The 24,146-nt window shown below is 40.2% G+C and overlaps 1 protein-coding gene across 5 annotated transcripts in view; it reads right to left on the minus strand.

Moving 5' to 3' along the window:
• The window catches only part of KCNQ1 (potassium voltage-gated channel subfamily Q member 1), a 335,815-nt gene that overhangs the window by 47,040 nt on the left and 264,629 nt on the right, over positions 1–24,146 (minus strand). The window lies entirely within an intron of this gene.

Consider the following 24,146-nt stretch of genomic DNA (forward strand, 5'->3'; position numbering starts at 1 on the left):
GGGGACGGGGGTGGGGGTGGGGGGGCTAAAAACTGAGAAAGCTACTTATTTTTCACTATTTTCCTTACATCAAAAGAAAGGTGAAGGAAAAGGGGAAGAAGTAATTAAAATTATTAATTTTAACTTCTTTCTAATAAAGTGGAAAATTTGAACCAGAAAAATAAGAAGTATTTTCCTTCTAAGTTAAAATGACAATTTACAAAGACACCTTTAGCACTTGAATTTCTTCAAATTTTTCCCCCTTGTTTTAAATATTATTTTTCAATTTTAAACAGCAACATAAAATGTGCTCTGATAGCATGACTGTGAAAAGAAAAAATAGCACTTTCATTATAAAAAAGAAAATTACTTTGTTACTTTCACCATACTGTATTATATGATACCTTATTAAGTGAGCTCATATACATGGATGCCTTAGCTCAAACTTCACAATAGGGCATCACATTCAACGTTTGCACAGTTCAAAATATTTTCATAATTCTGAAGCTTGGCACTCTCAGTTTTCCTATAATCCACTGTCCTAGTAGATATTTTCAATGTGCTTATTGATGTATTTGGCTTCCCATAAAAATTGTGTAAATAACTCCCAGGCCTGAAATGTACTAAGCTTATTATGCTGCTAAAGAGACCTTCAGAAGTGTTAATGCTTTCATTTCAGGGAGTGAGAGCATGGTTTCTTTTCAGTAGTTGGTATGGGAAGATATTTCAGTGACAACCAGGCAGATTCAGGGATACTGTTTCTTGGAGGAAGGGATATGGATATGACAGGCTCTGAAAACACCTACTTCCTTCAGGTTTCAACCATCACACACGTCCTCAAAAACCTTGAGAAGGGCTGAATAATGACAGAGTGAAAAAAAGCTTCTGATATCTGTAGGCTAGAGCCACTGCTGTGCACTGTGGAAAGAACTGGCAGAGAAATGTGAAGTGAGATGCTGTCCTTCCCCTAATGAGCACAGAAATACACCTCGACACCACAGAGACACTGCTGTGTACAGCTGCTCATGAAAACTGCAGAGGGATTTCCTCTTCTCTATGTTTGGGTAATCCCATGCACTCCCAGGTAATTTGGCTAGACACAAATACAAATATCCACATGTATATTTGTTTAATAGCAAACTGATGTATTCCCAAGCTATCCTGTAAGAGCCCAGTCCATAAATAATCATGTTAAAGTGTTGAAGTCTTTGCTGTTCACAGGGAATTGATACTAGCTGGAGAACCAGACCCTAAAATTGTCTTCCTTCGTCACTCCTATAATTCCTTTAATCTTCTTCTTCTTTTTTTTTTTTTTCTTTTAATTTTTTTTGATGGCTCCAGTTGCCAGAACAGCAGATATTGGCCAAGACACTTGGCAACCCTGTGTCTCAGGAGCTGATGCCAATGGCAGTTGGGGGAACAGCACTGGTGCTCAGCATAATTGGCTTTTTTCCTCTGGGTAATGAAGACATCATACTGCTTCTGCCCTCCCATCCCTACAACCTCTGATCCGGGATGTGGAGTCTCTGGGAATGAAACATGGAGCCTCTCACTGCTGCATAAAATCAGTCAAAAGCAGCGCCACCAGGGAAGCTGTTCCTTGCCATGTTGGCAATTCACTAATCGCTCCATTATCACGCCATCGAGGCGGACAGATGGAGGCAGCACTCCTGAGTCATCTGCAAACTGTGGGCCATTTCCACATACTACTAGTTCTAAAAGCTTCTAACATAGCCCATCTTCACTTATTTGCATCTTTGACTCATGCAGGATTTAAAACTGTATCATTAGCACGTTGGATCTGTGCCAGTTAGGCACCACAAAGCTGCATTTTCCCCTTCAGCAGTTGTGTGCAAGTCATATTTTGAAGGGAAAAAACAACCCATAAATTCACCAGCTCAAAATTATGCTGTAGCTTATTAATATGTAATTTTAGGAGGTTGGATTTCCTGCCTTCCATTCCACCAATACATCGCAGTGCAAGTAGAATGCTTAAAGCTTTTTTGCTTACCCACAATTCTTGTAACCCTGCAACAATGAAGAGCAGAGAGATTTGTTTCACAACACTATCAATAATGGTCAAATCATTAAAACATGGCCATACAATTGTTCTTTACATCCCTAAAAAAAGACTCAGCAGCAGTAAGGCATAGCGATCAAACAGCAAAGCTTTTCATATTGTACCTTTTCCATGATTTCTGACCTCACTGTGGAAATATTTTATCATATTTTATCAATAAAGAAAAAGACAATAACTTTTTCCAATGTGACTACTTTGCAATATGACAATGAATGACTTAGTACAAGAAAATCTATTATGTCTCAGCATCAGTTTTCTGCTCTTTGCTCTCCACTCCACTCCCATAACCATAATTTAATGCTCCATCCTGTGCAAGAGCACTGAAATGTATTTGACCACCCAAATCAATTAAACTTGATTATTTCTGATTCCTCTGACAGATGTGGCATCATCACCACTACTTCAACTCTTCTTCTGACCTGTTCCAGCTCACTGTTCTCCCTCTCCATGCCTGATTTTCAACTGATCTTCTGTCAAGGAAAGGACCCTCTCTACTTTATTTTGTAAGAACTTAGTGAGAAGAGGGGTGGGTCTTGAGGTACTACCATAACTCAAATATTATGATTACTATTAATAACAACAAGAGCAACAAGATGAGGCTTATAGGTCACATTAATATTAGAAGTGCTGTGTTGACAGCTTCACTTATGCAGAGGTAAATACTGATGTTTAGAACCATAAAAAGCAAGGGAATGTCAAAGAGAACGCTGACTTAAAAGAAGCTTTAACTGCTACAGTATTGTGGAAGACATAACAAGAAATGCTTCATATACTACATACATACAGATTTGTGCACACGTGTACTTCATTCATTTTTGTGTGAATGATTTTCACACAAATCCTTTGCTGAGGTTCAAAAAACCATTGAGTTTTCTGTTTACTCAGATAAAACAGTTACAAAACAGTAACTCTACTGAGGGTGACTTCAGCAGAGAAAGGAACTCTACAAAGCAAAAAAGCACTTTCAAATTCTAACTGTAGCAGATGTTGTTTTGGTCATTTCTAGCTGGCTGTGAAGTTAGAGCCTCAGAACTGTGGTTTCATATGTGGTTCAAGCATTGGCTGCATTTATGCTGGGAGAAAAAAAAAAGGATTGTTGCATGCAGAATCTGGCATGCATTGTTTAAAAAAAAAAACTAAACAAAACAAAACCCCAAACCATGTCTGTCTTCAATTATTTTCCATTACAGCATTGTCTGCATATAATTGCTCCATGTTTTCCATTAAGGAGTGCCAAATAAATGAGCATGTTAGAGTATAAGATACAGAAATTCCAGTGGTGATGCTCCCCTGTATCAGTGAATAAGATGAAACATAATCCCCCTTGACCTCTTTGACATTTTCATACAATTAATCTGTGTTTTTCAAGTGTCCAGCATTATTTACCATAACTTCCATCAACAGCTGAGACTGGGGACTCGGAGAAAATCCAGGCAATGCAAACTTATACAGTGCCTTCAAAGAGGTCTTAACTGAGGCTAAATGGTCAAATACCTTGTAAATTCTGGCTGTTGCCAGAATATGCAAACAGGATTTTGGGGTTTGTCTTTTTGGTCTTGTTTCTAAAATTTGAGAAAGCTACACATCACAGAGTATTTTTTGTGTATGTAAGAAAAGTACTGTTTCCACAAAGGTGAGGCCCTGCATGGCAATTTGGTTGCTCCCCAAAATCATCCTTTTTATCATTAGTCTTTCTGCAAAAGGCTTTGTTTGGTTCCATATCCTGGCTACATGGATCAGACTCGTTAGGCTGGGGACAGGAAGAGCCCCCAGGAGTTGGCACCAGGGGATCCTGAGCAGCCTCCCATCTGAGCAGGGCTTGGGCATCCCTTCCCAGGAGCAGAAGGCATGTGGGAGTAGTGCACACTTAGGAAGCAGATAGTGCCAAACAAGATGCAGGGTCATTTCTAAGATGTAAGAATTCAGGAGGCACATTGTGATTTGCCAGCTGTTAATGTTGCCCTGCACAGAGCTGGTCCTGGGCTCAGCTCAGCTACAGTGAAGGTTTGTGCATCAATACTTATCAACACCTTTAATCAGAAAAAATAGTACAGGGCCCAGATTAATTCCATTGTACAGCAGGAGTTAATTTACCTGGCCTATAGCACACACATGGCTACTTCTGCCAAGGAGTCTTAGTGAGCAAATTGGTCAGGTTTGGCAGCTCATAAATAAGCTGTAATTATCCACTGGAAACAGCATAGTTAGACCTTAGCTACAACACAGCATTACCATTCCCTTATTAGTCTGACCATACAGACTAAGTGGATACACCTAAACAGAATAAATCCACAACCTTCACATTGCTTAGGCTGTGCTACTGCCTCCTTTCCCTTCTCCTCACCAGTGCACTGCCCCCACCCCAGCAGTGCTAGCTGTAAACTCGAGACTGCACACTCTTGGGTATAGCCAGCTGTGCTGCTAGAGGGGAAATCTGAGCACATGCACACTCCAAAATGAAACTCAAATAACAGCAGAGAAAACAAAACAAAGCTGCTTGTGTAAGAGAAGACAGAGTCACACTCTTTCACATTAATGAGGGAATGATGCCCAAGTGGAGTCTGACACTCCGTCACAGGAACATCTGCAGAAGAAGTTTTGAAAAGGTCAAGAAGTTATGATTTGCAATGGAAAAATACTCAACTGCTATCTGAGCTATTCTTAATTGAACTTGACAGAAGACGTGTGCACTGACACTACGAGGATATTCAGGAACTGAAGCTGGATCAGCTTCCTAATGGAGCAAGAAAGAAATGTATAAACTGTTAAAAAGGCTGAACTTTCGCTGGAATGGTTTAAAAAAAAAAACAAACTTGATGCAACGAGGAACAAAAGCAATTATAGCACACATTGAACAGAATACATTTTAAGTATGGCTGCTAATTCTCTCTCTTTTGAGGGGAAAAATCACTTATTTTGATGGGACAAAAACAGAAATACAAGATAAATGGAATTTTAACCTAGTTAATGACTGTACATGATTATTTGGTTAATAAAAGTAATTGATTTTTTTGTTCAGACTACATCCAAAAATAAGTGATTAGTCTGAAGGCAAAAAGCCATTGTGCTAAGAGAGCAGACTTTTTCTGTTACCAGTACAACAGCTTTCTGTGTTCTGTAGGCTTCTTCAGGCAGGGTAACTGCCTCCAACGCCTCTGAGTAACTCCTAATGGGCTCCTGATGCTGACTGGGTCCTAGAAAAAAGAAACTACACAGCCTCCCATCCTACCCTCATAAACCCCCCATCTATATATATCTATCTACATATATATATCTATACATATATATGTATAATCTATCTATATATCTGAATCTATTTGATTACAAGAATCTACTCCAAAAACACAATCACCCTGCAAAATGGAACCAAGTCCTATTCTCCTTTCACATACAGCTTGCATCTAGTTAGCAGCTAATACCACATTCCTTAAATATTTTCCTTTCCAGAAAGAAGACACCTCCAGCATCAACTTTCTTTAGCCCATACCATAGTGAAGTAGCCTTTCACAGAGCTTTTAATTCAACCTCAAATACTGTATTCTGTGAGCAATCTTTCCCACTAGAGAGGAAAACTACTGGTACTGCTCAGCATGTTGGGATGCCTGCCAAGTGCCTGGTGGCTGTGGGTCTTTGGTGGTAGGTGCTTACACCTGCACAGTCTTGTAATAATTTATTCTGAGAAAGAGGCAAGAGTAAAACACCGGTTCAACTGAAGTTAAAGGAATTTTTTTCTTTAAGTTAATTTACTTACATTTGGATCTCCCAGTCACAAAATGGGAGTAGGAGAAATCAAAGGGTGGAAGTATGACTGACACATTTTGAACAGTGCACATAAATGAGTTTGAATGAGGCGCAAAAGTGGTCCCACAAGCAACATTCCCTGACATGTCTGAGCTCAAACCTGACCTTCAGAATATGGGACTGGAAAACAAGAAGTAAGGAACTATATAATCCATAGTGACCTAAAGAAGAATAAGAATAAAAGCCCCAAGTTTCCCTCAGTAGGTGGAAAAGAAAGGAAGTAAAACATGTGCTTCCTTTTGCCCCTAGCTCTACCAGTGCCTTTCCAAGTCTTTCCTGCATGTAGGAACTGCACGTGTAACTGGGAAGCAGTAATTTTCTAGTGCATGCCTTTTCAGCAGCTGTTAGGGCATCTGGATAGAAATCCATCTGGTGCTTAGCATAGCAAACACCGCCATAAACTTTCAGAGTCCCCTTCCTTTTGCACAGTTACACGAGCATGAAACAACAGTGGGGCTCAGAAGTAAGTTTTTGCTTTCAGAATGGGAGGTGGGGAGCTGTGAAAAGAAGGAAGACTTTTCAACATGGAGCTTCAGAAAAAGTCCTGACTCCCTTCAAAGTCTCAGAGACAAACTTTTGAATCCCCAAAGACAGCAGCACCTCCAAAGAACTGTAAAGAGCTTGATTTCATCCCATCCCATCCCTTCCTGGGTATTTTTCCGTTAGGGTTTGCACAGAGCCTGCAGGATTAGGGAAGCGCCAGCTCTGAGTCTGTCAAGTTCTGGTTCTGTTTTCAGTAGTTATATATATTGTGCTCTGTGTTGAATTAAAACTACAATAAAAGTCCTCTCACTTGTTACTGTATTTGTGTACCGCTCAAATTAGATGGGAAGAGTTATTTGGGAGAAACTAATCCAATGCACGTCCAAAACCACATCAGGTTTCAATATAGCAGCTATCTACTAACACACTGCGTGGTCAAGTGGGGAAATTCAGCCAGACCTGTGTTGCTCAATGGCAAAGAAATTGCACTTCTGGCTTATCAACTTCCTCACTGCCCAGGACAACAACAAGAACTCATTAAAAAAAGTGTGAAAATCTTCTTGGTAGGATGACGGCTTAACATGATTTTGTGCTTCAATCAATCATTTGCTGTCTTTACGTTCCCAATGGAAATCCCTGGCACCTGAGAAGTTGCTGGGCTACTCAAGAGCTACAGATGTGTGTCACTAGAAGAAGGAGGATCCTGTTTCAGGCTCCTGACCTGTGAAAGAGCCATAGGTAGAAGACATCCAGAGGAGTTTTCAGGCTTCTTGAAATATTTTGGCCCTTCATTTTCTGTGTATGTGTAGCCTGGCCTATATAATTTGGATGATGTGCAGAGTACCATGTAACTGGTTGCTGCAAGAGATGCTCGTAATACAGGATCTGTTAATAAATTTTAAGCTAAAAAAAGATTTGCTATTTTTTTTCCAAGACCAATGTGGATTACCTCATGTACACACAAAGGATTTGCACTGCACTCACAGAAGTCAGGTATGCAGTGTTAAAAATCTATCCTTCATATTTACATTCCATCTATTACAACAGTTTTCAATGTTTCAATTGGTACTAATTACCTTTAATCTTTCTTCATTCATAAGGAAGTGGAATGGCAAATCTATCCTGACCCTAGAGGCATGGATATGTGAGTTGCAAGGAAAAACAACCTCAAAAGGGGATTCTTCCATGAAAATTGCTGCTTGTTGGGCCAAAGGGCATGGCACTGGGTGGGTGCATTGCATCTCCTACCATGCACCAGCCTCTGGGGAAATGGAATGATATAATGGACTGTTAAAGACTACACTGAGAGCAATGGGTGTGGGGACATTCAAACATTGGGTACACCTTTAGGGAAAGCCACCTGCTCAGTCAGGCACTAGGGGATCTGCCAGCTGGGCTGGCCATGCCCAAACCAATTTATTACATAAAAAAGAAAGGGATGAAGGCCCTAGAGTGCACAGAAGAAATATGCTGGGGAGGACAGGCTGGGTTATTCCTGTCAGGCAAAGGCAAACCCATCCATGGGATTGCTCTTGCTCAGGGACCTGGAGGCACATCATGGGTGATTTGGGATGGTGAGGAAGTCTGATATGTTCCTCCAAGGGATTTGGTTCCAGGTGAGGATAGCCAATGACTTGAATTGTATGATGCTAATTCTATATAATATTATACGTAATCCTTACTGTGGTTGCTGTATGCAGTATCAACGGCATTACAGTAACAACTGCCCAGATTAACGAAGGATTAAATAATAGAACCAGACAAACACAATGGTGATGGAACCAGAACTGGCTTCAATGCCAGTTCAACACAGACCAATGCCAGTTCAACAGACCACTCCTCCTGCCCTTTGGACTGCTATGACAGATGGGTCCCAAAATCATTGACTAAATAAACTCAATGGAAATTTTGAAGGGATGGTCCACAGACAAAGGGAATGATGCCCGTGTGTATATATCCAAATACAGGAAAGGATGCACTGGAAAGTGTGGGGCCTGGGCATGAAATAAATGGTATTGAAGAAGGAATGGGTGCTTTACTGGTTTCAGTTCAGAGAGAGTTAATTTTCTTGCTAGTAGCTGTTATAGTGCTGTGTTTGGGATTTAGGAGGAGAATAATGTTGACACACTAACGTTTTAATTGTTGTTAAGCAGTGTTTACACTAACTCAAACACTTTTCAGCTCCCCACACCACTCCACCAGCGAGTGGGCTGGGAGGCGTAAGAAGCTGAGAGAAGACACAGCCAGGACAGCTGACCCAAGTGGCCAAAAGGATATTCCATACCACACCCTGTAAATAAACTGGGGGAGCTGGCTGGGAGGAGCCAATCACTGCTTGGGAACTGGCGGGACAGCAGGTGGTGAGAAACTGCACTGTGCATCACTCGTCTCTGCCTCAGCTCACGGATCTCACTTTTTTTCCCCAATACTCTCTCCCATCCCACTGGGTTTGGGGGTTGCGTGAGTGAATAGAATTTGAGGGGGGCGTGTTCAGAGTGCCACATCGTTGGGGTCAAGGGTTGCTACAAGGGATGCTTCTAACACAGGATCTGTTAATCCGGTTTTGAGTTCAGCTGTGTTAAACAACTGACTGTTTTAACCTAAAAAAAGGTGCTACTTTTTTCAAGAGCACTGTGGACTGCCTTGTGTACACACACTAGATTTGCACTGCACTCACAGAAGTCAAGTATGTAATTAAAAAAAACCATTTATATTTACATAATATTAACTGTTTTAGATGTTCAAATTGGTACTAAATTACCTTTCATTAACAAGCTGCTAACTGCAAGCATTAAAGAACAGAAATACTAATTGCAGTGGGAAGCCAGAGATGATTTGGGGGAAGTCCATAAAGTTTAAAACTGAACTGCAAAAAATAGGAACATATAAGAAATGAGCTTTGGTTCAACCAGAAGATTGATAAAGACTGAGGGGTGTTTGCATTGGCAGGTATGAGTTGAGGATTTCTGTGGACTGGTACACTTGTAAAGTTGGATCAGAACTTCAGTAATTTACTGACATACATAAATATATACACATACATATTCTGTCTAAACTGTAACATCTCCAACCTGAACATGCCTTTTGGCAGATCAACACTGGGAGGGTTTTGTTTTTAGAAAGAGGGAATTAAAACAAGGGCTGCCCAGGACTACATTCTGCTCTGAAGCTCTGACTGAATTTATTTCTCATGTTATGTAGTTTATCAGGATCTTATCCATGGAATAGTTTGCTAAGTTAACAGCTCAAACAGAACAGATTGCATTAAATGTTGTGGGTCAGGGGAAAATTAATTCCAAAGTTTGAAACTCCCAAGCCCAAATCCTGCACTTACATTACTGTGGATTTACGCCAGTGTAAATGAGAGAAGAATTTGGCCCCTGACCTTCTCCAAGCAGGTCATTATAGTTGAAATAGTAACTGATCTTAGAAAAACATTTTTGCTGCGAGGTATTTATTTCTGTATAAAGGTTTATGGAACATCATATTCTTTGCCCTTTAAGACTGATACTCACATATGTAAACACCACTGGGCCATAGCTTAATCCAGCCTCTCTAAATCTGGCTAAAACAATGGAAATATCTTCTGAAACCATTGTGGGTTGTATCCAATATAGTTAAAAACATCTGACTGCAACCGCAAATATGCTGGTATTTGGTTGTGCTATAAAAACATTTTTATGTCAAATACAACTGGGACTAATACAGTAAACTACAAGTATGGTTAACCCTTGGAATGAACCACATTTAGACACTTGAAAGTTAAGGTAGTCTGCACTGATTACATTTTCTTATGAAGAGCATAAAATCAAGGTAGGGTATAAAAAACTAATTACTAGTATTAATAGAGTAATTGGCACTTACATAGCACCTTCCATGCTATGCTATAAACATACCAGCAATGTGATCAACTCCTGCAGCTACTTGCTCTCCTGAGTGCTCAAGATAAAACCAAGCCCAAATTCTGCTTGTTAAGTGAATAAACCTGTGCCCTCTTTTCCCTGCACACCTGCATGTGCTCAAGTGCACACACACACAAGGAACCATCTCGATGCCCACCAGACCTGGTGGTGTTACAGTGGTCTAATCAGTGCTTAGAAAAGCACCAACAAGGACAGAAAGGAAAAGCTGGGTTAGGTAGGGCTACAAGGGGAGTGTTTATCTGGCACAGAATGGTATTACACAGAAAGGCAGGTTGGACACTTGGTTACAACAACAACAACAACAACAACAACAACAACAACAAAAAAAAAAAAAAAAAAAAAAAAAAAAAAAAAAAAAAAAAAAAAAAACAAACAAAAAAAAACCAAAATGCATTTAAATAGAAGTAATTGAGAATTTTTGCTGAGGAAAACATTTTCCAACTAAGTGGTGCTCCAGGACAAAACAGAATAGTACTGAGTATAGTGCAGGGCCTTGGATTTGCTGCCTGGGTTCTTGTGACAGAGCTGCTCAGTCCACCATCTGTTCAACACATAAATAATGGAGATGTTTGTGGTGCACATGTAAAGTGTATTTGTAGAATAATGTATACCTTTAAATAAAACTGGTATCTGAGAGTTAAACTCATATAAATGTATAATGTAAAATAACAAGAGATGCTCAGGAACCATTAACTAAATGGGCTCAAGAATTGCAAATTCTACGTCTCATTAAAAAACTTTTGGACAGAGGCTGCTGACAAGTCTTGCTATGGTGATGAAGAAGATACTATTCCTAACTGCCCCCTCTGGTGACACTGCTGGACTTAGAGCAAAATAGGCAGAAGGGGGGAGTGTGCCACTGCAGGGACATTTGCCTGTCAGTACAGGCATCATGGCTCAAGGGATCTTTCTTCAGGGCAGATTCTCAAATACCTGATTAAGCATGGCTTCCACGCTTGCACCATGTCCCTGCTTTGGAAATCCATATTTGTTCTGTATTATATTAATAAAATATTTATTATGTGCAAGATGTTTGTTTCATTCTCTGTGCCATTCCTAATTCTTCTCTATACAGTATCTGGGGAATGAATGGAAGCTTTCATCTACAGGGACTCCTCATCTCTGTCCTGAGTGGTAACAGCTAATTCAGTGCACGCCTTGTATAGAGCAAGGTTTCTCTCTGTATGCATTGCTTCTCGTTTACTGACACTGAATTTCATCTGCCATTCAGTGTTATGTACACAATTAATTTTAAATGCCATTAGCTAAAATAATCTTGGATCACTAGCAAATACTGTCATCTCACCGTTGTGCAGATCACTCATGAATATGTTGACCAGCTCAAGCTCCACACCAGATCCCTGTGAGAACACACCACTACCTTCCTAGCCATTTCTCCACAGTCATTGCTTCCCACGTTTCTCATGGGGGATCCATGAGACTGCTCTGAGAGGGTTTAAGAGACCTTTAGCAGGGAACTTGTCAAGCCCCTCTGGCAATCCATACCCAGCATTTCAAATAGGTCACTCTTGTCCATGTGAGTGGTGGCTTGTGTATGTCCAATAATTACACATTTTTCCTGACTGGAAAGTCATTAAAATATTGTTTTCTACTATAATATAAATGTCAGTTTTACACTTCTAAAGTAAATAAACAGGGCTGCTATGGATTTCAGCAGTAGTCATTTTACAGTTATGTGTAGAAACAGTGCAAATAAGATAACCTTCTCCAGCTGCTGGATAATCCAAACCTGCTTAAGTTTCCTTGACCTTCACTAGGAAGTCATCGTCAACTTATTTCCATTAATTTACAAATATTAGTGCCATCTGTTTTTGTAGGAAGCAGCCAGTGTTTTTTATTTGTACATTTACTGCAAATCTCTTTATCCTCACAGTCTAATTACTTGCATAATTTTAATAAGACCATATATATGTGGCTGAGTACACGAAATACTTACAGCAGGTCATCCAAGCAGGTACACAAGCAGGTTCCTCACCTGACTGCTCTCCCCATCTAGCCACAAACCAAGTCTCACTGACTTCCTCACACAGGTCTGCCTATGAAGATTGTGAACAACATTCAGACTTGGACTTGATCCTACTCTATTCAAATTCAAGGGGAATGTTTTCAGCAGTACTACAGAAGTATAAATATAGTACTGTGAAACTTGTCAGCTGCTCAGCTACAACTCTCAGCACCTTTCAGAGTTAAGCCAACATCTTAACAGTCATACAATGAACCTGTATAGTAATAATTCAAATTGCCATATCTGAAAATATTAAAAGAAAGCACAGTCAATTGCTACTTAGCTTAGCTCAACATTCAGCCTTTTCCTTCCACAACAACATTGTGATCACATGGTGAGCACTGAGCTCTTGTCTTAAATTGGTGGTCAATATCCACCACAGCAAGATAACATCCCTCAATGTACTTCATCATTAGGAATCCTTTTAAAATGAGCTGCCAGCATTGTTAAACTTTCCAACTCTTTGATACCAGATTGGTCAATCCTTATTTTCCAGGTGGATAAAGTAGAACAGACCCAATGAAAAATGTTCTCTTATCGGTTCACATTTCGGTTTATCAATAACTTCAACTGCATTTTGTTAGTCAAGAATAGGAACCTCTTAAATATCGAAGAGGTAAAGTTAACCTCTAAAAAAAGAACAACAAAGTTTTAGTAGCTTATTACAGTGATGCATTTGTTTGCTTCATGTTTTGATTTGACTATTAAAACTTATATTTATATATTCCAGTATAGAAAAGCTTTGTGAATTAGGTAAGAAAGCACAATGTGTATTTTAATTTTGGATATCAATGAAATAGAGAAGAAGCCTTAATCATGTAACTCCTCTGATCTTCATAATTGAGACCATCCCATTTGTACTGTATCTCATATGTAACAGATGAAAGAAAATGTGTGGGAGTAAGTGTGTGGGAGGTGAATTTATTTGTTTTTCAGAGCTACAACAGCAGCTGGTCAGCAGGTTCAGTCCAGTCCTCTCTAGTCAAAGTAGCTCAGCACTAGTCAGATTGAGATCTTTTATTAGGAGAGGTTTGGGAGGAAATGCAAATTGTTATTCAAAAGCAGACAGCTGGAGGGCAGGAAAAGTGGGGAGCAGCCATGAACTATTAATACCTACTTGCTAGTCTGATTAGTTTACCAAAGAGAAAAGAGTGGGACACGTTGTGTCTCTTACTCTTTACCCACATATATTTTAGTATTTATATACATCCTAATGTCCTAAATGTGTTTTAAGAAAGGGACAAATTACACCAAAATAAAATTCCTGCCAGGTTCTGATGAGGAGTCCTCCCCCTTCCTGCTCCTCTTCCTTCCCTCAAACGGACACTGCCAGCACGTTAGAGCTGAGCAACAGCTGAGAGAGGGACAAAGAAAGCACAAAATGCCCTCAGTGTGACAGCAGTCAAGCACTCAGACACAGGAGTGACCCCCCGCTATAAATATCTTTGACTTCCGGAGGAGAAGTTAGGAGGATGAGCTAGCACAGCTGAGCTCAGGTACATGGAGGACACCACCACATATCTCTGGAGGAATGGAAAGCATGGCAAAAGCCCTTTCTGCACTCCTCTGATTTCCAAATGCCTTAGTTGTGGGGGGGCACCTTTGGTTTTTCCCCAGGCAGAGGGTAGGAAGCCCACAGCCTTCTGCTGCACCTGAACAGAACTTTAAAGCAGACGGTGATTTCTGGAAGCTGAAGGTAATTTGTCCTGTATTATCTCTAGGCTGCCTTCTTGGAGAACATGCACAGAAAATAAACTGCACAGTGGAGGAATACCTTTCATGCCTTCCATACTAGAGTGCACAAAGGCTCCAAAGATTTTATTAATTCAATTCATCCGCAGTCCCAAACCTTTAGGCAGTGGGGAGTAAGCTATTTATCTTCTGGTTTCTTGTAAGGAATTCACACTAGACTCACTGCTAAATCATTTTCCCTGTACTACTAGTACAGGAAATTAACTATAAATGAACTCTGAAAACAAATAATTCTGCTGCAATTTTCCACTGATATTACTTTACAGTTTTAGTACATATAGGAAAAGCAATATAGATTCAAAAAAGGAGTTACAACTTATTTATATACTGATCCTTAAGTTATGCCCTTTCCTCTTTTAACAGGCCCTACTTATAAGATATTTGTTGCTTATTCTGCAGAGGTATACTGAAACTGGAACCATCCTTATGACTACAGCATCATTGCATGGTTTCACAGTTAACACCGAAGATAATTTCATTCTGAGACTACTATTTACTGAAATCTGTGGGGGAGGAGATAAAAGTCAGTTTCTTGTATTCTTTGCTGTAAAGCAAACAGCTTCTGATGTTTATATAAATGGTGATATTGAGATATTCTGTGCTTTTTCAGTAGTTACTGATTTTTTTTCATAATTTCCTTTCTGTGCAAACACTACTGCATTTCTTTAGAAAGATTAAGCACCAAGGATTTATGCCTTCATTAAGGTCCATGTTTTGAAGAAATAAGAGATGGTGAGATTTAAAGACAGACTACGCAGTTTGTTCTAAAAATGTTTTTTAAGCAACACACAGGGGTAATTGTGGAGAATTGCAGTTTGGGGGGATCTACTCCATACTGCTTGAAACTCCCTTGATAAAGTCTTTCAGCAACAAATTATTTGACATAGAAAATCTGCTGAGAGATATTTAGTAAAATATGGTAACCAAGAGTATGTATTCTGCAAGTTGGGGGTTTTTAATACATAATTACAGGACAAAGAAATTAGAAATTACAATGGTCTGAGCTAAACACAAACAGTAAAACATCAATTTTGCTCCACTGTAATGTGTTTATTTTAAGAAATATAAATCCTTCAGCAAATCAGTGATGGACATTCACATCAGGGCTGGGTTCTGAAGCACTAACTGGGAGCTGGAGTGGGCAGCAAACTGAGTGTCTGACTTAATGGCAAGGGCAAGTCTCCTGTGCTGCAAAAAGCAGGCAGTAAACCTTGTTCTTGTTCTTCACACTTTATAACAGAAGAGTCATGTAGAAATGAGGTTTTCCACCACTACACATTGCAGGCTATAGTCATACCCACCAATTTTAATGCAGTTTACCATTTAAATAGCCAGGGCCAAAATCTACTGTAAGGATCTGAAGCTGAAGTCTTTATAGGATGAGTGGGATTGTGCTCCTGTTTTTTTTTTGGTTTTTTTTTTTTGTAGCAGTACAGTGGTAGGTGTTAGAAGTAAAGAAACCTATTTTCTTTTGTCATGAAAAAAAATGTAAATCTACAAATTGAAATCTCAATTCAAAAGGAGATTTCTGTGAGAAATCACGAGCCAGATGTTTTTGTGTAAAGTCCCAGCTTCACTGAATTCAGTGGATAAAACATCAGTTTTTTCACTACAGGCACTGCTTCACTTTTTGTTCCAATTTCTTCCAAATTAACATATCCCTACAGAAAATATTTAAAACAACTGTTTTTTCCCCCTACAATTTTTAATTTTTTTTTTTATTCCTGCCCCCCTCCCCAGTAGGAATCACTTTTTTTTTGCCAGAAGCACTTTGGTCAGACCTACAAAGGAGCTGCAGACAGAAGCCATGAACAGATGTCCTCTTGGGAGCCCTGCTGTGAGTTGGAAGGGGTTACTACTCTCAGCTGCTCAGCACCATTCCATGCTCTCCTCATTAAGGATCACCCCCACTGATGTGCTCATTGAACAGTTTGTATGAACACTTCCTACATGGCGCAGCTTCAGGCTGAGCCTGTTATCTTGGTACAGACCAATGATCAGCAAAACAAATGGAGCTGATTTTTGCTTAAAACAAATGAGGGAGCTCCTGCACAAGTGGTGTAAGTGGATGGAGAGGGCAGCAGCCTTTGGCAGGGGAAGTCCAGCAAGTAGCTAAAGACTGGAACTTGTTCTGGTGACATGGCTGGATTTGGAGAAGTCTGTCCCCGGCTCAAACTAGCAGTTCCTCCAGTATGTAATGGATGCGGAGTTACCCAGACATCAGAAGGAATCTGGCTCCAAGACATTCAACTAAGAGAGCATTTGTCCCAAAAGCAGTATCACAGACATTGAAAGCTACCAGGAATTACAGAAAACAGCTACCCAAGCTGCAGTTCAATAAGAATCACAAGTAAATTGATGACAGTGTAACTTCCCTACAAAAAAACACGCTCTTGTAAATTCCCGAGCATCGGCATCCTCTGACTACTTTACAACTCTTGGGTGTATTTTGGCCCGTGAAATCTGCCTGATGTGCTGGAACCCAACTGCCCTCACCAGACAAGCAAACAAGCAAACCTCCTCGGCCACGCAATTCTTTCAGGAATTAAGAAACATTCATAGGGGTTCTCACATCTTCCTAACGACAACAAACAGTTAGTCAAGTTACCTTTGTTAAGCAAACCAATTTTCATTGCTTTCATTCAAACGGCCTTAAAATAGAATTCTTGCCTGCTTTATTTTGTCAGATGCAAAGAAAACTGAGAAACTGTATCCATTGTTCCTTAAAAGAGCTTATTAGTGAAACAAAGACCTTTTTTTTCCAGTGAGTGCTGTTTGTGCAGTTACTTCATGACATTTATTTGGATTCCGTCCCAGGGGAAAAAGGCCAAATTCAGTTTCAGCACTTGCCTACTACAGCATAAACAGTCATTAGTTAACAGATCTTTTTTGGCGGTCTTTATGTAGCCTCCAACATCAAAGCACGTGATATCCATGAAATAATCAAAGCAACATATGTACACTGAAGCACTGTATGTACATTATTTTTCAGTAGCCTAGCAATCCTCAGAAATTTGAAGAGGTTCTCCTAGGCCTTGAGCCAAAGCCCTTGGAAGCTGATGCTTTTTTTTTTCCCCTTTGACTTCAATACTTCAATAGATGCCGAGTCTGGTCGTCAGATAATCACTGCCATGTAAATGGCAAACTACTTTTCATTTTTGTATTAATTTCCTGCTCAAGGAAGATCCAGGACAGAAAGCACTGGAGAATGAAATCATTTGCCCTGTTTCTACATAGGGCAGAGAAAGTCTGGGTAACAGCAGCCAGATCCTCTCTTAGGGCTTCACTGATTCATCCTAACTGTGGCATTGAAGAGTGAGAGGATACTTCCTTTGCCACAGCTTTTCCCCTTATGAAAGGCAGTACAAAAACATGCAAAAATCATTTGTGCTGTGTCCACTAAAATTGAGAACAAGGCAAATTTGTTTTTTCCTCTAACACCAAGCTGCTGGCAGTCATTTCTCCTCTAGGTGCAAGCTTTTAGGGAAATGCTGGCTGTCTCAATACTGGCTGTCTCATACCTGCCTTTGCCTTCCATGTTTCTACATCCTGCCACGTTACTGGCACTGCCTATACTTTCAGGTCTTGTGTAACATCACAGTTTTTCTCCAAGTTTTTCAAAGAAAAAAAAATCCAACCAAAACTAACAAAGTAATGCCGTGGCCAACCCCTCCTAACATGAACAAGTGACATTATATGAGATGAGTCAAGCGGATAACCTTTTCCTGCTGTTAACAGCAGAGAGTCCTTCTGCCCTTGCTCTGCATTGGCTCCTGGGCACTGCTGAGATCTGGCTTTTGAACAACAGAGAGATGTATCTGTAAAGCAGCAGGCCAGGGGAGGTGATCCTGTCCCTCTGCTCTGCCCTGCTGAGACCCCACCTGCAGTGCTGCATCCAGCTCGGGGTCCCTAGCATGGGAAGGACATGGACCTGTTGGAATGAGTCCGCAGCAGGTCCACAAGATAATCAGAGGGATGGAGCACCTCTCCTGTGACAAAAGGCTGAGAGAGTTGGAATTGTTCAGTCTGGAGGAGAAAAGGCTTTGGGGTAACCAAATTGTGGCCTTCCAGTACCTGAAGGGAGCCTACAGGAAAGTCCTTATAGAGAGAGGGACTGTTTATAAAGACATGTAGTGACATGACAAAGGGGAATGGCTTCAAACTGAAAGAGGAGGCTTAGATCAGATATTAGGGAGAAATTGTTTACTCTGAGGCACTGGCACATGTTACCCAGAGAAACTGTGGATCCCTGGGAAGTGTTTAAGACCAGGCTGGATGGGGCTCTGAACAACCTGGTCTAGTGGAAGGTGTCGCTGCCCATGCCAGGGGGGTTGGAACTGGATGATCTTTAAAGTCTCTTTCAACCCTGGCCATTCTATAGTTCTGTAATTCTATGAAAAGTTCACTGTCAGAAATGGTTGTGAATACACAGCCTGATTTGATTAAATTAAATCTATTTTCATGAAAGAAATTTGCAATGTGTACTGGCAAAGAAGCACAGCAGACAAGTTTTGTTGAAGCTGAAAGAAGTAGTGGAGTTGGCTTGGGAGGAACATGGATACTTCTGGAGAGTGAAATCTAAAACTAAACCCCCCTAAGAAGAGACTATAAGCAGTTTATTGTTAGCTGAGTAAAAACAGAATTCTGAAAAAGAGTGTGGGAGAGCAGGAGAATTAGTGCATGGGTAAAGGACTGCAACAGGGTTTAAATTTTACAAGAAGCAACTGATGGAATAAAGACAGTATTCAAAAATATATGAATCCCATTGAGGTCAAATAGCAAAACATAATTAATTTAAAAATAAAATAAATTTGAGACATACTTGAAGGTCAAAAATAAAATGGATTTAGTGCAACTATTAAAGGCAAGATCCAAATCCCATTGAAGTTGGTGGAAAGACAATCACCAACTCCTACAGCGTTGGAGCTGGACCAAAGAGAACAACAAAGAAATTTCCAATGACTGAAAAAGTATCAAGAAAATCTCAGTGGTTTCTTCACATCTGTGTTTGATAACAAAGAACACTGGTGACATTCATGAAGGATGTGTTCCTGGGTACTAATGAGGACAAAGTGAAGGAATCTGTGAAGTAACCAAGTACAGGAACAAAATAAAGACAGATAAATAGTAATGGATTACACCCGCAGATGAAGCACAGAATTTTTTGAGTTTTATACCTACAGATGAAGAACAGCATTTTTTGAGTTTTTCTGTGCACTGTATAATTTTTCCTGCCACGTTGAGGAAAGTCTTAGAAATTGATAGTCTAGAGCATTTCTGAGTACACTGGACATCAAATAATTGAATGACAATTGCTAAAAATCAAATAGAAGGCTAATATTTTAAAATATTTTCTAATTTATAGGAATTTTATACATTTTGGCCAAATATTAGTAAATGAAATTGACATTTTGGGCTATTTCTTCTAGAAACACTCCCTTCACAAAAAAACAAGCCATGACAAGATTTGCAATGAGACACAGAGTGTTTGGACTGAAGAGCTGGACTCTCTCTTGTTTCTAGTTACTTTTGTAAACAAAAAAAACCAAACAAATATCAACAATAAGCAAACTAAAATATTTCTGAAAATGAAATACCATGTGTATTGGACATAGAGCACACTCACTGGATTTAAATATGTCATTATCAGTATGAGCTTAGGCATGTCTGAACAAAATATTCAGTATCTTTGTGTACAAACATACCCACTGGCAATCCATGGTTCCTTGTCTCAACACATCCTTAGGCATTGCAATGAATTGGAGCAGTAGAATTTTCTAGGCTATCACCTTAATCATTCTTTCCTGTGTGCTTGGCTATTCCTTTGTTCCCACAGGACACTTTCACAGCTGAATGCAGAAATCTGGACTGGTGAATTACCGGGGGTTAACTGCAAGTTGCTAAGGGTGCTTTGTACACTACTTTGCTGTTAATTGTTCTTCACCTGCCATGCTTGTTCCAGCTGGAGAAGCTGGGAAAGACAGGACAGACACCAGAGAAGCTGCATATGTACTGCAGTGGAAGAAATAAAGTAGCATTTGCAAAGTCAGATGCTAAGGCTGTTTAGGATAAAACCTTCGGTATGTTCTTCCTTTGGGTAAAGCAGATAAAACCAGACCATGCAGAATATAAACATGCAGAGCTACTCCAGGAGCCCAAACTGGCTGCAATTCTTCCATCAGTCAGTCTCTGTGAAATCTGCTATAATCTCATGACCCAGCTGTGAACTGTTCCCTTAAAAAGCAATTCCTCTGGGTATTGGGTTTCTGATTATCCAAGACAGCCAGATGCAAACAGAAGACCTGCAACACATTTCAGGTGCTATTGAAATGCTAATACAAATAAGGTATATTCTTTCTACTTCTCCCAGAGACACATATTTCAAGCAGTTTCATTTGCAATGCAAATTCATTATAAGAAAATATTATGCTCTACAGTTAGAAAGAAGTAACTTACTCTTAAAGGTCTACAGACTTCATCCTGATTTCTGCCTGCTAAGAACCAGGAAGACTTTAGACCTCTGTGGTTGCACAGACAGGATTGCAAAAACGCCCTGCAGTACAAGCTCCTATGCTTCAGTCTGAGCTCCTTTGAATGTCCAAAAAGATGTAGCCTCTGGCTCTCCATCATTTCCTCTGGGAGACAAGTTCTATTATGTCAGAGCTTTTCTCCCTGTTCTGTAATACATAGCCCCTACTGATATTTAATGATATAAACCACAACAGATGGCTGGCAGAGCATTGTGGTAAGTTAATAGCAACTCTTGTGGGCATTTAGAAGCTTGAAAAACCTTGGAAGAATCCTCTAGTGTGGATTATAACTAAAAGAAAAGGGAACCACAGAGATAACATTAGAGATATTTCTGTCCTTATTAAATGTAGGGCCTGTCACTGGTACCAACAAACAAAGAAAGATTTTATTAATAAACTGAGAGTCAAGGAAAACCTCTCCCTACACATTAACTTTTGGCTTGCTTTCACAAAAAAATTCACAAAACCAAAACCAACCTCTCTCCCTGCAACATCTTCTATATGCTGCTCTTTCAAGGAAAGGCAGAGCAGCAGGTGACAGTATTTCATGGTGTCACACGTCCTGTCTGCAAATTCCTGAGGGAACCTCCCAGTTTGGGGTTCCAACAGGGAGCACCAGCCCAGTGGCCATTAGCAACCAGCTGACTGTGCAGATTTGGCAGGTGCCAGGTACAGGTGTGGGGCTCGATGTCTGACTGAAGAGGCACCCCACTCAACTTGACCTTGAGACAAAAGCTTCCAACTCGTTTGCTCTACAGAGGTGAAGTTCAGTGTCTATGAAATCCTTCTCTTGAACTCTGACATTAACCTCTGAGAGGTATTTAAGTGTTCCACTCCCACCAACTGCAACAGCATTTAAATACCTCTCAGTCATGAACGACAGCTACTTGCTTGAATAACTTAAAACCCAATACCAAGCACCATTTATGGCGTTCTCTCTTCCCAGCCATTCCAAACCCCTGATATTTCACTTGCTTTAGACCACAGCTACCAAAACCCAAGCACAGCTTTTGCCAATCCCTTCCCCTTTGCTGCTCGTGTTCCCTGGCTGTGAAGAGGACAGTGATGTACGACATGCTTTGGCTGAGGAGTGCCCAGCTCTGCCAGCAGCCGCCACTGCCCCGGCTCCGCCCGCTGCAGGGAATACTGCAGGATTTTCCTCATGGAAAACAAATGGTGCCCCCAAGCTGTGCCCCGCTCCCCAGCAGCGAGGCTGGCCAAGCTCCTAAGCTCAGTGACGGCAACTCGAGGCTGTATTTTTGTATAACAGGGTCTGGAGAGCTGCTGATTTCTGAGCAAGACGGTATTAAATGGAATTCTACAGCTTAAGGGCCAGGGCACGACAGCTTCTGTGAGATTTTAATGAATAGACATTATGGCTCAGACTATAAATAAATCACTTAGAGGACTGGTATGTACACACACTCGTGTAGCATTCCTATTGATTTTACTTCCTGCAGTTATGGCCTCTGGGTGAAATGACAGCTCCCAGTAATGGGGTGGGGACTGGGTTGGCCCAGCACCCTCTTCAAGGTGGCAGCTCTCCTCCATGCAGGCTTGGCATACAAAAAGGGATGGGCTAAACTCAAGCACATGGAAGGTAAAAAAAAAAACCAAGACACTTCAATACTTCAGCACTTTCAAAATTTCATGGGATTTATAAAAGGAAATATGAAATACTTGTCTATATTTAGGTCACGCATACAGGGCTGCATTTACATTGTAAATCTACCACCTCTCTTTTTCCCCCCCCAGACCTCTCCATTCAAGCCAGAAGGCTTTCATATTTTCCTTCACAGACTTAAAAGCACTATTTTGGTGTCTGGCATAATCTCCTGGCACTTCATCGTACCTTAAAGTTTTGGTAGGGCAAGCTGGAAGGATTTCCAGGTAAAAAAAACAAGAAAGTTCCCTTCTATTAAAACTCTCTTTTTAAATTCAAAATTTCAGAAAAGCAGCAAAACTTGTATCACATGGGTTTAGATTCCAGGTCCACAGCAAAGGCTGGAGGACACTGTGTCTGAACCTTCTCCTCGGAGCCTTTTCTTCAAGTTACCAGCTGGGCTAGAAGAATGTTTCAGAGATGAGGGGGTAAAACTGGTGTACCTGTATACTTTGATAGAGATCTCATTTTTTGTGTTTGCTGAACTCAAAAAAATCTAGGTCATAGAGGAATACCAAAATCAAACTGCAAACTGAGTAGGCAAGGGAATCTAGAAATGACCACACCAGGGAAAAAAGATGTGACTTTAACACACTTACCAGTTGGTTACATGACTTTTCTTGTTCCTAGGGACACCAACATACACACACAAAATACTTGTTTTGGGAGAGATTTGAAACACTGATGGATCAGTAAATACATAGCACAAAATATAAAGTACGTTATAGTGCTTTTCCAAAATATGCCTGAATTTTTATATGCTCAGATTTGAGGTATATTTTAAGTAGTTGAATTAAACAGGAGTTTTGCCAGTGATGTCTGACTGACTAGGGCTTGACCATAGCTTTGTCACACATTATTAAAGTCCAAGTTTCTAAAATATGGTTTCTTGGGCCTTTCAACATCCATGCAGCCTAAAGGAGTTCCCTCGTACTGTCACTGCATTTCTCTTTGCCACTGACTTCTAATAATTTCCTGTGTTTCTAAAAATTTTTGGACAATATGTACTGAGTATCTCTGAATCTTCCTACAGCTCTGACTGACAAACCTACGGGGAAGTCTAAAACCAGCCAGGACTCCATGAGAGTTACACACCAGCTGGGAAGTTTCTTTGCATCTTGCTATTGCCAAATGTAAGTGCAGTGCTCCAAAAATATTTAGTCTCTTTCATTTTTATGTTCATCTAATAGATGCCAGCACCCATTTATTCTTAATTGAAAAATAAAGCTCATTAACACACGAAAAAAGTATTCTTCAATATTATCATGATGTAAAATGCCTTTGCCTTCAGAAACTCTGAGCTGCTGCTGAATGTAGTGGCGCAGTTTTAAAGCTAGATTAAAAAGAATGAGCAGCAGCACACTTTTAGCTTTACTTTAGTTTTAGCAAGGAAAGTGTTTTCTTGGTTGCACAGAAAGGAAAAATGAAGAAAAGCGAGGTCATCCTCCTAGAAAGTCAAGACACGCTTGGCACGCTGCACAGCAGGGCTCTTCTATAGGAACATAAAGCAACAATGCTAAAAGTACAGAATAATGTCCATTTTTTTCTATTTTAAGCAAGAAAGTGAACTGCGTCAAGCTAGAATATCAGTGAAGAAAAATTCTTTTCAATAACATGCAAAAATCACTCAAGTAAATTAAAAATCTTTCAGAACTAAGGATTATTGTGGTCAGAGAAACGGTGAGCTGAGGCAGCCTCTCTGGAGCAAACTCAGCATCGCCACCTGAAGCTAGATTTAACAGAAACACAACCTCTGCATGCGGTAGGTAGGGCCAGCCTTAGTTTCTTGAGTGGTCTCTTTGATGTTACTAATTTTATGCTGTATTTTAGAATTCATAATAAAATGGTGGCCAGTTGGCTCTTTGATGAGGTATTATTCATAAGCAAATGGGGAGGTTACTGTGAGGAC

This window comes from Pyrgilauda ruficollis, unplaced genomic scaffold (genome assembly GCF_017590135.1).
Source record: "Pyrgilauda ruficollis isolate IOZ18807 unplaced genomic scaffold, ASM1759013v1 scaffold55, whole genome shotgun sequence".
Taxonomy (NCBI): domain Eukaryota; kingdom Metazoa; phylum Chordata; class Aves; order Passeriformes; family Passeridae; genus Pyrgilauda; species Pyrgilauda ruficollis.